The following is a 16,251-nucleotide window of genomic DNA, read 5'->3' as shown; positions in this document are numbered from 1 at the left end:
TACTTTAAAACTTTTCTTATTTATAGCTATATAATATACAGTTTCATATGGAACTGAAACCACAGCATGTTGACTTTTCTTTCTAAAAATCCAACATACGATGATTGTGATTGAAATTCACAAAATTTCTTGAAGAATTCAGTGACTAATTCGTTTGCATATCACTCTGATCTCCTTGGTCCATATCTTGGAAACTTTCTACCATTTTTATCCTCTGAACTGTGCTCCAGTGCCTTGAGATTTGTTCTATCAAAACTTTCCTTATTAGGATAAATTCTCTCAAACCATTCTCCTCTCATCAAGCTGATTCACTAACTCTTTATTTGAGACATGTTCTATTCATCTGATCTTCAACAACTTGTGATAACACGGCATTTCATAGGCTTCCACTCTGTTTTTCTCGGCACCATTTATTTTCCATGTTTCACCTTTACCTCAGTGCAAACATAATTATTAAGGTTTTCATTCCGTTTAATCTAAAGAACGTGATGTAGAAAAGATGCGAGTTTAGGCAGGATTTAGTGATGACATTTACAGATATTGAGGAGGCATATGGCTGTGTACCACAAGTTGTCTTCGATGCACTATTAAAAAAGAAGGCAGGGAGAGAAGAACTAATTATAAAAGCCAAAAATGAAAAATGAGAAATCAATATGAAGACAACTATAGGACAAACAAAATGGTTGAAAGTAGAAACATGACTTCAACAAGGATGTGTATTGTCCCCTCTACACTTCATTACAGTCATGGATGAAATCCACAAGTGGGAACCAATGAGGCAAAGGTAATATGGGGAGAAGATGAAATGGAAGTACAAAAACAAGTTACTGTATGGAATCAGGAGATAGAGGAATATGGTAATAAAATAAGTGGGGAGAAGTTCATGGTTATAGTGGTGACAAGAGGTAATAGAAAGGAAATTGGAAATATTGAAGTAAATGGAAGACCATTAGATGTTAAGGAAAGTTTCAAGTATATGTGAAGAAAAATAGCAGAAGATGGAGAGAAAAATTATGAAATTGGAAAAAGAACTGAACAAGCCAATGTGTTTTATCAATGTGTGAGATGTATAGTCTGAAACTGGGGCATACCAGAGGAATGCAAAAAAAAATTTGCACCCTACGTATTACACACCGATTTTGATATATGCTGCAGACACATGCACAAGAAAAAATCATGATGAAGGCAGAATCCAACAGGCCAAGATGAAATTCCTTGGATGAATAACAGGGAAGACGTGAAGGGATAAAATCAGAAACACAGAAATCAGGGAGAGAATTGGAATCCCTAAACCGCAAGACAAGATAGAGACCAGTAAGCTTAAATGGTATGGACACATGGTGAGAATAGAACAGGCTAGTGTTCCAAAGCGAGTATTTACACAGAAAATAATAAGAGAAAGGCATCAGGGAATGCCCAGAAGGAGGTGGATGGACATGGTAAAGGAGAGATACACACCTGAGGATGTCCTTCATTCACAAGTCTACCCAGAAGACTGGAAATGGAAAATGAAGAAAAGGAATCTGTTGAAATGAAGACACAAATTTATACAACACTGCTATTAGCTCATTTCATTGAATAATGCCACCAACCTTTACTTAAGTGTCCTTTCATTATTTGTCTGTGCATGTCATGTCTTAAGACCTAGGGGAGCTTACCAGTGCACCCCTTGAAAGGAGTTCTGTGCAAAACAATTGGTTTAAATATTTAGCAGGTTTTTGTTCCCCAGGTGGTACAAAACTTGTCTGCGTTGAATACCTTGAGGGATGCCTCACAAAATTCATTTCACCCAATAGTAATGTTTGTTAGTCAATGATATCTTACTGTAAAAGTAAACACACTGCCCTAACAATGAATACTACAATGTTTCACACATGTAATACAACCTTCGTTCCTGTGGCCAACTGCATAAATTTTTATTCATTACCAGGAAACAGACTTCACATCTATTGAGGAAACTATGATCAATTGTACTTTGTATATTGCAACGTAGGGGCCACAACTAAAGTGTGCCACGTTTACTTGTTCTGGCCATCACTGTTTATTCTATTAATATATTACTGGTTTTACTAGCAAGTAACTGCCTTGTACAGTTTCCAGAGCCTGAATTTAGTGCACTAACATATCGAAGGGAAATGAAATGGCGTATGGCTTTCAGTGCCGGGAGTGTCCGAGGACATGTTCGGCTCGCCAGATGCAGGTCTTTTGATTTGACACCCGTAGGTGACCTGCGCGTCGTGATGAGGATGAAATGATGATGAAGACGACACATACACCCAGCCCCCGTGCCAGCGAAATTAACCAATTAAGGTTAAAATTCCCGACCCTGCCGGGAATCGAACCCGGGACCCCTGTGACCAAAGGCCAGCACGCTAACCATTTAGCCATGGAGCCGGACATATCGAAGGGAAAGGGCTAAGGTTAGGAAGATTTTTTTTTTTTTGCTTTACGTCGCACTGACACAGATAATATGGCGACGATCGGATAGGAAAGGCCTAGGAATGGGAAGGAAGCGACCGTGGCCTTAATTGGCGTACAGCCCCAGCATTTGCCTGGTGTGAAAATGGGAAACCACGGAAAACCACCTTCAGGCCTGCCGACAGTGGGGTTCGAACCCACTATCTCCCGATTACTGGATACTGGCCGCACTTAAGCGACTGCAGCTATCGAGCTCGGTGTTAGGAAGATAGAAGAGTTAATTAAGGCTAATTAATGAGAAAATGGGGTAACCACGGAAGCAATTTCTGCGCTACCCATCGCGGAATTCGAACCCATGCAATCTCACCGCCACTCACCCCTGAAAAAGATATTTTACACACCAATAATTATCAGGAAATATGTTTAGAAGGAGAGACATTCTACTGATAAATAAAACATAAGGACTAATTACTGGATACAGCTGTGTTGTGGAGTAATGATGTGATACAGAAGAATCTCCATAACAACACTTACCGGTATATACCAAGAATTTTACATATTCAGATAATATTCCAGATATCCTAAACGGAACAAATCTCAAGATTTCAAACCCTACTACCATCTTTCGCAGCCGACAGTGTAAAGTAAAACTCAAATCGCACACAGAGGTAAATAACACATTAACACAAAAATTAAAATTATACACTACATCTTGTAATTTCTTTCTGAAACTATCATCCGCGTAGCTCCTCATTCCTCTAAATTTAATTGCACGGTACATTGTTACAACACATGACTTGCCGGCACTTGTAAGGCAAAGGCCAGGAGTTTTCAAGTAGAAAGCTAGTTACAGAAGTATACACTTTTAATGCTTAAGTAAGCGTAAAATTTAAGAAAAATTAAAAGTATTAAATATAAAAATATGTAGGCTGGAATGCTGAAACAGAAAGATTAGTATTAACTTATTGCGGTTCTCAGCTGAGATCTGTATGTTCGGTAAAAGTAAATTATTGAAACTTCAACATTACCGACAATACGTTAGAGGTTGTGAACACAGTGTAAAATGATAGAAATCACGATTGCTCAATAAAGAAAATATGTAACACAATGAACGGAATAAGCTGTACAACTGGCCAATACTCGTCACATATAACAACTTACCGCACACTTCGAAACAAAACCGATGATTTTAATGTAGTACAAATTTAATTTCTATCATTCAGGACAATAGGCTGAATTTACAAAAGGATGTATTACCGCTAACAACTCCCAAGTACTGGGTATAATGTCCGGCTATATCTAGCCCACAGAGGATCTATAATAGAAAATTAACCTCTCCGTGTATAAACAGACCACAATACACAAATTCGTCATTAGTTGCTGCAGGGGAGAAAAATAATACGACAGCCGGTCCATAACTCGTAACGTATGTGGACAGCCATCGAAGGAGGGATCAACTGGCTGAATTTAAAGATCCAATTCGTCGTATAATAGAAATTAAACCGTACAGTTATTATTATTATTATTATTATTATTATTATTATTATTATATATATATATATATAATTCGCTGGGGCCATCAAGGACCACGTTAAGTCTTGTTGCATTTGACACTGAACTTGGCCTTCTTTAGAGCCCAAATTTCCCCCATTCTTTGTGAGTGGGCCTGCTTACGCTCCTCTGTCCAAGGGGCACCGTGTCTTCTCTTCGGTTGCTCGTCTCGGTTTAGCCCGTTCGTCAATATTTCTTGCGGAAGAGATCTCTGTTAAAGGCGTCTTCAGCTGAGATATGTAGCATTTGCAGGTCTTCTTTGGTATTTCCAAACCAGGGAATTGTGGTTTTGGGGTTTGAATCAAAAAAGTGAAAGATTTCTTTAGTTAACTTTCTTCTGTCATTCTTTTCAGATGACCGTAAAATCGTGCCCCTCTTTTCCTGATTGTATCAGTAATTTTCTCTATTTTGCTGTAGACTTCCTTGTTGGATCTCTTTTGATGGATTCCATTTCTGTACTTTGATCCCAAGATTCCTCTCACAATTTTGCGTTCTCTTTTCTCCAGTTCTTCAAGTAGTCCTTTGTTGGCATTTAGAGACAGGGTTCCGGCTACATATAGAACTACTGGCTTCAGAACTGTTTCATAGTGACGTATCTTGGTGTTTTGCGAAAGGCATTCTTTGTTGTAGATTGTGCGGGATGTTTGGTAGGCTATTTCCAGTTTGCGTACTCTCTCCTGAAGTGCTTCTTTGTCCAGTCTATTTTTCATGATGATCTCACCCAGGTATTTGAATTTGTCTACTCGTGTGATGTCCCCGTATTTAGTATGGAGTTTTGGTGGAGCCTCTTAGATGTTAGTCATTACTTCTGTTTTCTCGAACGATATCTGCAAACCAGTTTGTTCGGCAATTTCCTTTAAAATTTCAACTTGAGCTCTAGCGGTTTCTATGTCGGTTGAGAGAACAGCAATATCATCGGCAAATGCTAAGCAGTCTGTTGCGATCCCCTTGGATTTGGTTCCTATTCTCAATGGTCTGTAGTTGGTTTCCTGTAATCTCACCCGCCAGGTTCTGATGATCTTTTCAAGAACACAGTTGAAGAGTATCGGGGATAGCCCATCACCTTGTCGGACTCCTGTTTTGATGTCAAAGGAATGCGAGAGACAACCGTGGAACTTCACCTTGGATTTTGTATCGGTCAGGGTAGCTCTAATTAATGCCAGCAGTTTCAAATCAACTCCAAATTAATTTAAGATGTTTAGCAGGACTTCCCGGTCAATGGAGTCGTACGATTTCTTAAAGTCCACAAAGACAGACACATACTGCTTGGATCTTAGTGTACAATATCTGATGATCGTTTTCAGATTTTGGATCTGTTCAGCTGTTGAGCGACCTTTTCTGAACCCTCCTTGGTATTCATCTTATTTGAGTCATCAGTCCATAAACTGATTTGATGCAGCGCTCCATGCCATCCTATCCTGTGCTAACCTTTTCATTTCTAAGTAACTACTGCATCCTACATCTGCTCAAATCTGCTTGTCATATTCATACCTTGGTCTACCCCTATCGTTCTTACCACCTACACTTCCTTCAAAAACCAACTGCACAAGTCTTGGGTGTCTTAAGATGTGTCCTATCATTCTATCTCTTCTTCTCGTCAAATTTAGCCAAATCCATCTCCTCTCACCAATTCGATTCAGTAACTCTTCATTCGTGATTCGATCTACCAGAATGTCTGTAGTGAAGTAAATATCAGCCTTAGCATCTACTACCAGAATGTCTGTAGTGAGGTAAATACCAGCCTTAGCATCTACTACCAGAATGTCTGTAGTGAGGTAAATACCAGCCTTAGCATCTACAACCAGAATGTCTGTCGTGAGGTAAATACCAGCCTTAGCATCTACTACCAGAATGTCTGTAGTGAGGTAAATACCAGCCTTAGCATCTACAACCAGACGGTCTGTAGTGAGGTAAATACCAGCCTTAGCATCTACTACCAGAATGTCTGTAGTGAGGTAAATACCAGCCTTAGCAAATACTACCAGAATGTCTGTAGTGAGGTAAATACCAGCCTTAGCATCTTCTACCAGAATGTCTGTAGTGAGGTAAATACCAGCCTTAGCATCTACTACCAGAATGACTGTAGTGAGGTAAATACCAGCCTTAGCATCTTCTACCAGAATGTCTGTATTTAGGTAAATACCAGCCTTAGCATCTACTACCAGAATGTCTGTAGTGAGGTAAATACCAGCCTTAGCATCTTCTACCAGAATGTCTGTAGTGAGGTAAATACCAGCCTTAGCATCTACTACCAGAATGTCTGTAGTGAGGTAAATACCAGCCTTAGTATCTACTACCAGAATGTCTGTAGTGAGGTAAATACCAGCCTTAGCATCTACTACCAGAATGTCTGTCGTGAGGTAAATACCAGCCTTAGCATCTACTACCAGAATGTCTGTAGTGAGGTAAATACCAGCCTTAGCATCTACGACCAGAATGTCTGTCGTGAGGTAAATACCAGCCTTAGCATCTACTACCAGAATATCTGTCGTGAGGTAAATACCAGCCTTAGCATCTACTACCAGAATGTCTGTAGTGAGGTAAATACCAGCCTTAGCATCTACTACCAGAATGTCTGTAGTGGGGTAAATACCAGCCTTAGCATCTTCTACCAGAATGTATGTGGTGAGGTAAATACCAGCCTTAGCATCTACTACCAGAATGTCTGTAGTGGGGTAAATACCAGCCTTAGCATCTACTACCAGAATGTCTGTAGTGGGGTAAATACCAGCCTTAGCATCTACTACCAGAATGTCTGTCGTGAGGTAGATACCAGCCTTAGCATCTACTACCAGAATGTCTGTAGTGGGGTAAATACCAGCCTTAGCATCTTCTACCAGAATGTCTGTAGTGAGATAAATACCAGCCTTAGCATCTACTGCCAGAATGTTTGTAGTGGGGTAAATACCAGCCTTAGCATCTACTACCAGAATGTCTGTAGTGGGGTAAATACCAGCCTTAGCATCTACTACCAGAATATCTGTAGTGAGGTAAATACCAGCCTTAGCATCTACTACCAGAATGTCTGTCGTGAGGTAAATACCAGCCTTAGCATCTACTACCAGAATGCAGTGGCGGCTCGTGGGTTGTAAGTTTGGTGCAGCCCAGCACTCGCATCTGCAGTAAATGTGTAGCCTACATTTTGAATAGGCGTGTTGGATAATCTAGCTGGGAGGAAATAAGGGATCGGGGAGATCTTTTGGTATGATAATGGTTTACAAATATCCGCTGTGTAATTTTCATGCAATTACTTTTAAAAGCACAATGTAACTATAACATTAACTAAAAAACAAATATTACATTCGGTAACGTCTATTGCTTGTACGTGAAATCTATTCTTCGGTGCTTTGAAGCAGCGAACGTATCAATGATATCATCGTAAAAGGGCATTGTATCCATCAAGTAGCTGAGCAGTGACTTCTCCAGGGATATGGTTGCCAGCGCAGTCAACCTCTCCTGCGATGTTGAATTCCTTAAGGAGGTTTTTATCCGCTTAAGGCACGAAAAGCTTCTTTCTACTGAGGAGCTGGTAGACGGTATGTTAAGTATTAATTAATAATTTATACGCTTCTTTGAAAACGTCCGTGAGTTCATTTTTATTGAGCGACAGAATTATTTCCTCCAAACTGGTATTTTTGTAGGTGGAATCAGAATAGATATACTGAAGTTCATTTTTTAACCTTTGTTTGTCTAAGGTCGTGGGATAAGACATTTTTAAGTTCTCTAGACCATCAAGAGGGAGGATTTTAGAAAATTCTTCAAACTTAGAGCTATCTCTTAATTGGAGCTCCTGCATATCTTGAAATCTTGTATCAGTCTCTACGGAGACTAATTCCAGTATCTGAAAATAAAGTACTCGATAGTTTAGAAAAATTTCACTTTCTGTTTTTAAACCACAATGTCTTTTTAGTTCAATTTTTGTTTCCTTCTCAGTCGTACGAAAACTGGTATTAAATGTTTCTTCATTCCTTTTACCTAGTATCAGTTACCGTGTGGGTCTTACTTTTGAGAGGCAGAACTAAACGTCCAGAGACTTCTTTTGGATCACGTTAAATAATATATTAGCAAGCTCAAAATGTCATTGAATACTATTGATAAAAATGTGAACTGGAAGCTATTAAAGTTATTAAACAACCCCTCTGATTGGCGAATGGTTTCTTCGTCTGACTGAGGATCGTACATGAGTCTTTCAAAGATGTATTTCAATCCCTCCCACTCCTCGACAACCACGCTCAAAAGTTTCCCATGTGAACACCAACGTGTATCCACACGAGATGGTACTCGCTTCGCAATTACTGAATCAGCGACGAAAGTTCTTTTGGCTGATAAATTAATAAATGAAAGAATACCACCAAGACTCGCAAAAAAATGTACGGCACTCTGATATGTTGGGAATACTCTGCTGTACCACTAGATTTAATCAGTGTGCCGAACAATGTACAAATAATGCTTGAGGGGCATCCTCCTTGACCTAAGTTTGAAGACCATTTAGATGACCTGCCATGACACTAGTTCCGTCATAACACTGAGCAATCAATTTAGTTTTGTAGGAAATTTCACTCAATACAGTCTGCAGCAAGCTGAATAAAGTAATCGCCGTACGGTTTGAACTAACTTCAAAAAACCAAGAAAGCGTTCAACTAGCGCACCTTTGTGGATAATATACCGAAGTATCACCGAACACTGCGATTTCTTTTTGATATCAGTTGTATCGTCGACCTGAACTGTGAAACGAAAGAGGTTTCTAAAATTTCTTCTTTCACAGCATCCCTAATGAAGGTATAGATGCAGTCTATCAACTCACATTGTATAGTTTTCGATTCTGCGCTAAAAACTTTCTTTATAGAAGCATAATGCTCCTGCATTTCAAATGAGCTGTTGGAAACTAGAAGTTTTAACAGTTCTTTGAAATTCCCTCTATTTAAGGAGTCACCGCTCTCATCATGGCCTCTAAATGTCATTTCCTGCTTCGAAAGAAATAAAATTGCATCGATTTGCAATCGCATGAAAAGTCTGTTAAGCCTCACATTCTCATTAAATTTTGTGATGTATAGACGAGCATTTTTCTTAAAGCACCAGCAATTTGATTCTGATTCTTCTCAAGTTCTTTAAATCCCACGGCATTTTTATATGCTCCGGGGAACCTTCGTGCTTTTGAAAAGACCTAGTAGCACAGGACATATTTTCAAATCCTGTGTGATTCCAGACTCCCTGTTTCACTCCAACAATAAGACAAGGCCAACAAAAGTGTTTCTGCAAATAATGACTACCGCATAACCACGGATAACTACTATACCAAGGTACTTGGAAAGTTCGTGTGTGCATCTTTCCGGAGGCAGTACCTGTTATTTTCTGATATGTCAAATCTAGCTGGGGACGATTGACTGATAAAATTTCTCTGTTATCCTCTTTCTTCCATTTCGAAAACGGAGTTTCTCTTAAAATACAAACTAAATCCACAGAGGATTCCATGTTAAGCACGCTTTGGAGGGAACACTATTCTTTCACACTATAAGAAAATATTTAAATACTATAATACTACATATTTATATCCCTAATGAATTTCAAACGCACTTCCTCTCCAAACATCCATACGACAATAATTATTCTACGCTTCACATAGTAACTATGAAAACGCCAAAAGCTCACCGTGTGAGCTGTGCTACTAAATGCTCTTCAAATGCGCTTATGTTATTTACAGTTCACTCACAATTAATCCGCCACACGGCCACGATTCACATTATAACAACGGACATTTATTTTCACTATGAAAGAATACTCCGTGCACCACACGTTCACAGCTGGCGTAACAGTAGCCATAACTCTCGCGACAAAATATACTGCATCTTTGTTTGATTGAGTTTTAGCGTGAGATTTAGATACCAATATTGGCAGCAATGCTGTAGGAGCCCGCATGTGTTCAACCTAAGCAGAGAGGGCGGGTTACACGTTCGGTTGGGTTCGGATAATATCGTCCCAGCTCGGGCCAAGCAGCCGAATATCCCAGAGACTCGCTGGTCTGCACCACGCAAAATACAACCGTATGCGTACTCATGACAGTCTTGAGCGTTGTCATGGCAACCGTTGTGTAACACGTCACAAGTCAGCCCGCACTGCTTTGAGCATTGAGAGGGCTGCACTCGGTTCGCAGAACTCGTAAGTGAAGCGAACAGCGGTGGTTGCTTAACTATGAGCGCTACGCATGTTGAGTAATCACAACATATAGAGCGCACTCTTCGGTTTTTTCAACGAATATGTTTTAAACAGAAAATGTAGGGATACAGAAAATGATAGACAATTGTTTTGAGAAATGTTAGTGCAGCCGGGCTGTACCTGATGCACCTGAAAAGCCGCTACCGCCAGCATGTCTGTAGTAAGCTAAATACCAGCCGTAGCATCTACTACCAGAATGTCTGTAGTGAGGTAAATATCAGCCTTAGCATCTACTACCAGAATGTCTGTAGTGAGGTAAATGCCAGCCTTAGCATCTACTACCAGAATGTCTGTAGTGAGGTAAATACCAGCCTTAGCATCTATTACCAGAATGTCTGTAGTGAGGTAAATACCAGCCTTAGCATCTACTACCAGAATGTCTGTAGTGAGGTAAATACCAGCCTTAGCATCTACTACCAGAATGTCTGTAGTGAGGTAAGTACCAGCCTTAGCATCTACTACCAGAATGTCTGCAGTGAGGTAAATACCAGCCTTAGCATCTACTACCAGAATGTCTGTCGTGAGGTAAGTACCAGCCTTAGCATCTACCACTAGAATGTCTGTAGTGAGGTAAATACCAGCCTTAGCATCTACTACCAGAATGTCTGTAGTGAGGTAAATACCAGCCTTAGCATGTACTACCAGAATGTCTGTCGTGAGGTAAATACCAGCTTTAGCATCTACTACCAGAATGTCTGTAGTGAGGTAAATACCAGCCTTAGCATCTACTACCAGAATGTCTGTAGTGAGGTAAATACCAGCCTTAGCATGTACTACCAGAATGTCTGTCGTGAGGTAAATACCAGCCTTAGTATCTACTACCAGAATGTCTGTAGTGAGGTAAATACCAGCCTTAGCATCTACCACCAGAATGTCTGTCGTGAGGTAAATACCAGCCTTAGCATCTACTACCAGAATGTCTGTCGTGAGGTAAATACCAGCCTTAGCATCTTCTACCAGAATGTCTGTAGTGAGGTAAATACCAGCCTTAGCATCTTCTACCAGAATGTCTGTAGTGAGGTAAATACCAGCCTTAGCATCTTCTACCAGAATGTCTGTAGTGAGGTAAATACCAGCCTTAGCATCTACTACCAGAATGTCTGTCGTGAGGTAAATACCAGCCTTAGTATCTACTACCAGAATGTCTGTAGTGAGGTAAATAACAGCCTTAGCATCTACCACCAGAATGTCTGTCGTGAGGTAAATACCAGCCTTAGCATCTACTACCAGAATGTCTGTAGTGAGGTAAATACCAGCCTTAGCATCTTCTACCAGAATGTCTGTAGTGAGGTAAATACCAGCCTTAGCATCTTCTACCAGAATGTCTGTAGTGAGGTAAATACCAGCCTTAGCATCTTCTACCAGAATGTCTGTAGTGAGGTAAATACCAGCCTTAGCATCTTCTACCAGAATGTCTGTAGTGAGGTAAATACCAGCCTTAGCATCTACTACCAGAATGTCTGTAGTGAGGTAAATACCAGCCTTAGCATCTTCTACCAGAATGTCTGTAGTGAGGTAAATACCAGCCTTAGCATCTACTACCAGAATGTCTGTAGCGAGGTAAATACCAGCCTTAGCATCTACCACCAGAATGTCTGTCGTGAGGTAAATACCAGCCTTAACATCTACTACCAGAATGTCTGTCGTCTTAACAAATCACTCGTGGACTTTAACGTCGCTCTGAGTGACATGCATTACGACTGCTCGACTCTTCAATCGACAATAGTGAAGTACTGCACCACAATTATGTTACTTTCCGCCAAGATAAGCAAAATATCATTACTAGTGGGAGCAAGAGAGGTTGGGTTTTAATAGAGGTGAACTCTGCTTACGGGCCAGTGCAACGATCCGACCTAGCGGGAAACTGGGAGTGTGTTGTTGTGAAAGCCAACCCCTTCCCCTGGGCGAGCGCTTTACATAGTCTGCTGTTACCTGCCCACGGACGAGGTGAAAGTACGGCTGACAGACTTTCGAGAAACTGTAGCTCGAATCAATCGCGTAGCAAAACAAAATGACAAGTTTGCAGTTTTTCAACACAAGTAAATAACTTATTGGACCTGGCTTTCGTGTCTGAAAAAGTCATTAATAATCCCCTGTGTGAAGCTACAAAACAATTAGTACAATCAGATCATTCCGCGCTTGAGCTCAAACTTCATATTTCCCGTCTTCCTCGTTTACCGCAGACTACAAAAGCATTATTCGTATGGACAAAAGCAGACTTTTCTCATCTACGAAATATCTTATCGCGCTGTCCGTGGAACTTGCTCGAATCCTGTCCATCTCTTGATGCCGCAGTTGACTTGTTTTATGACTTACTGCACAGCGCTCTTCAGGACGCCGTACATTCCCGCATAATGAAGACTAGGCATCTTCCCTCTTGGTATAATTCCGAACTTACAGACAAAATGCGGGCAAAGGAAAGAGCAAGGAAACAAGCTGCAAAGTCTTCACTTCTCCCAGATTATATCGAATTCCCGGCGCTAAGAAGGGAATACAAAGAAACGCAGGGGAGAAAGTATAGGGATTATGTCGGGTCTGTTGAGGGGTGTATTATCAGACATCCTCAAAGATTTTGAAATTTATCAATTGCAAATCAAAATCTAGGCGGCTACTCTCTATGATGATTAATGGAGACAAGGAAATTAGCTCACTGAAATAAATTCTGGATAATTTTGCTCACACTTTCAAAACATTCCATCCTGCCAGTTTTCCCTGTAATTCTCACACCGAACAATTCGGGGAAATTAACTTATCATCAGTGGTAACTTCGGCATCGGAACTCTGCAACATCTTGAAGTCGATACATACGAGAAGCCATGTGGTCCAGATCACATTCCACGAATTGTGTTACATAAGTGTGCTGAGGAGCTGGCAACCCCACTAGTCACGATAATCAACTGGTCTCTTCGTACAGGCAATTACCTGTCCGAATGGAAGAAAGGATATGTTATTCCAGTCCTTAAGAAAGGTGACAGACCTGTATTTGTCAATTACAGAACAGTAGTTCTTCATTCACTCATTTCCAAAGTAGCGGAAAGTCAAGTACAAAGCCTTGTACAGTGCAGTCAGCAGTTTAACTAATATTACCAGCACGGTTTGTCCAGAAACGCTCAACTACCACCAATCTTGCTGCGTACTCCCACTTCATATCTAGAGCTCTGGACAATTGCAAGCAGGTTGATGCCTTGTACATGGACTTTTCAAAGGCTTTCGACTCTGTGAAGCATAATGCTCTTCTGACTAAGTTGTCAGGATATGGCATTCATGGAAGCTTGCTTGAATAGTTTAAGTGCTATCTTTACGACAGGAAGTATTCAGTAAAATACGAGGGTATCATTTCTCGTCATTATCAGCGCATGTATGGCGTTCCGTAAGGTTCACTCCTGGGCCCTTAGAGTTTCCTTCTATCTGTTAATGATCTGCCATCACAAATCCATTCCAGCAGCTACCTGCTCTATACTGATGACCTTAAACTTTACAGGGTAATTAAAAAGATGTGTGACTGTGCATTGTTACAGTCTGATATAAATAATATTAGTGATTGGTGCAAAAAGTGGCATTTAACACTAAATATTTCAAAGTGCAGTGCGATATCCTTGACCAGAAAATCGCAAGTCAATGTGTTCAATTATCATATAAAAGATCAAGAAGTGAAGCGTGTTAATAAAATTAACGATATTGCTATTATTTTTAGCGATCAAAATGATCCATATGTCAATGCGCATGTGTTAAATGCCGTTAACAAGGCATTTAAAATGTTAAGCTTCCTCAAAAGGAATTGCAGGAGTTTTAAATGTTGTCCCTTTGAAAACCCTGTATTTCTCGCTTATACGACCTAGTCTCGAGTACTGCGCTGAAGTGTGGATGCCCTCACAACAATACTTAGTTAATGCCTTAGAGCGAGTACAGATCAGATTCTCAAAATGGATCCGTAAAAGTATTTGTGTATCACGCTGTCATCGACAAAAATGTGTATTGAGTCTCTTAGAACTAAGTGCAGGTATGTGAACGCACGATTCATACACAAATGTACCAGTAATTTCCTTGACTGTCGCAATTTACTCCAGTTGCTACCAATTCATGTTCCCGCAACACCCGACAGGCTGTCACCCCTCACTTACCCAGGTGCAGAACGGAATCACACAGGGACTCTTGGTTTATGCAGGCCCTAAGTTCCCTGAATGAAATCAACGGAATGGTGGATGTATTTCACTCGTCAGCTAGTGAAATTCGCAAACATCTTATGTATCTTGTTCTGTGAATTTGGTAAGTGAAAGTTATACTTCCATCGGTCATTTCAAATGTACAAACACACTTCTGTTTTCATTTCTTCCTTATGTGTTCTGTAAATATATACATTACACCCGTCCATTGCCCGGGGATATAGGAGGTTCGTAGGTTTTTGTGATAAGCCTCGGCTAAAGTCAGTCGTGACGCATAATTCTCCACCCAGGGCATGGACATTCAACTACTGTTTATGCAGTTTGACTAGCATTTGACGCAAGACGTTCATGATCATAGTAATAATAGTATTCAATAAACTACGCAAGGCTAAATATATCTCATTAAAATAAGAAAAACGAATGTTAGTTTCTTGGAAGGACCTTTTGCCAATTTAATGAAATCAAAACCTAACTTAATACAATAATGATACATTGTATGATGATTAGATAATAGCTAGATAGACGAAAGAAAGTCTCTGTTGGCTAAATACTTAAAAACCATCATTATTTAAATCTTGATTGAAAATACTAATTTGATGGAAACGAATATAGAACTTGCTGAAGGCAAATCATCATTATTTATCATTAATTTTCCGCGCGCAATAAATAATAGGATCGAATAAAATTTCATTCAAAATTTTTTTAAATACTACACTTGCTTTTATCTTCACTTATCCAAGATTTCATCTTAAAATACCCTACATTTTATCCATTATCTCAGAAATTACCTAATTGCTAACCAACTTGAGTTCTCTAATGGTGACAAGTTTCAATATAAGTATCCATAAAGTGCACACAGTGTAAAAAAAACCACATAATAATTGAATCTCATAACGACATAACTCAATCAACAACAGCATGTCCCAGGAATCCGCATCAGCCACCTAAATAGAACACAATATCTAGCCGCTACAAAATCATTAATGATCCAAAAGAATGATTAACAGTAACTGCTTCCATCGGCACTGCCCTGCTGAAAGAAACTCTTGAAGGCGCACTATCTACAGGAAACATACTATAAGCAACTACGCAAGAATACAATCCACTACCAGGTGACAATAATTCAATAAATCCGACCTTCCACTTCACACATATATGCTTATTAAATGTTGAAGACGTCTAATTAGTGACCATTTCCTCAAATTAAATGGTATCTGCATCGTATCTCGTCGAGAAACAGTGTTTTGAGGATCATATGACAACCCTACTCTCGACCTTCGGACATCTTATACCGCAAAAATAACAACGACACAATTGCTTGCCTATTTTGGGTTCTTAATTGTATGACGAGCGTTTAAATCCATCGCTAAATCTCAATAATTATTTATCACACTCCTATTATCTATTTTTCAACGAACCACTTACCATAACAACATTAATTCATCATAAAACACTTCATGGACGACCCTGTCCTTATTATTCACCATATTCAAGCACATCATACATATTCACACTTAATTACCCAAGAGAATTCACAAGCATTCCCAAAGAATCTCTTTTATCATCACCAATGTATCGCAATAAACGCAACACTAATTCCACGAAACATTCGCCATTACGCAATCAACACGTATTGTATTATCATGCATAAGACCTTCTACAAATAAATACTAAAATAAAGTCACCTCACGAAGTATTCGTGCAATACAATTATGGTTCACTAATGAAGACACTGCATTCCTCCATTCACCGTAAACGTGAAGAAAATTCCGAGTAACTCGCGGTAAGACACGTATTTATAAGCTAAATCTTACGTATAATAGATGATCTTAATATTATAACCTCGGACATAACCGTAATCACAAGTAACCGGGCACTAAATGATAGTCGCATTAGGTCACTCAAG

At 39.8% G+C, this 16,251-nt stretch overlaps 1 protein-coding gene across 1 annotated transcript in view; it reads right to left on the bottom strand.

Moving 5' to 3' along the window:
* The window catches only part of LOC136881924 (zinc finger protein 567), a 55,249-nt gene extending 51,758 nt beyond the window's left edge, over nt 1–3,491 (bottom strand). Inside the window, exon 1 of the mRNA XM_068229357.1 lies at nt 3,447–3,491. The gene's annotated coding sequence lies outside the window, so the exon portion shown is untranslated. The remainder of the gene's footprint in view (nt 1–3,446) is intronic.
* Nucleotides 3,492–16,251: the final 12,760 nt, after the last annotated feature.

This window comes from Anabrus simplex, chromosome 10, assembly GCF_040414725.1.
Source record: "Anabrus simplex isolate iqAnaSimp1 chromosome 10, ASM4041472v1, whole genome shotgun sequence".
Classification (NCBI taxonomy): Eukaryota; Metazoa; Arthropoda; class Insecta; order Orthoptera; family Tettigoniidae; genus Anabrus; species Anabrus simplex.
This window is presented reverse-complemented; position numbering and strand designations above follow the sequence as displayed.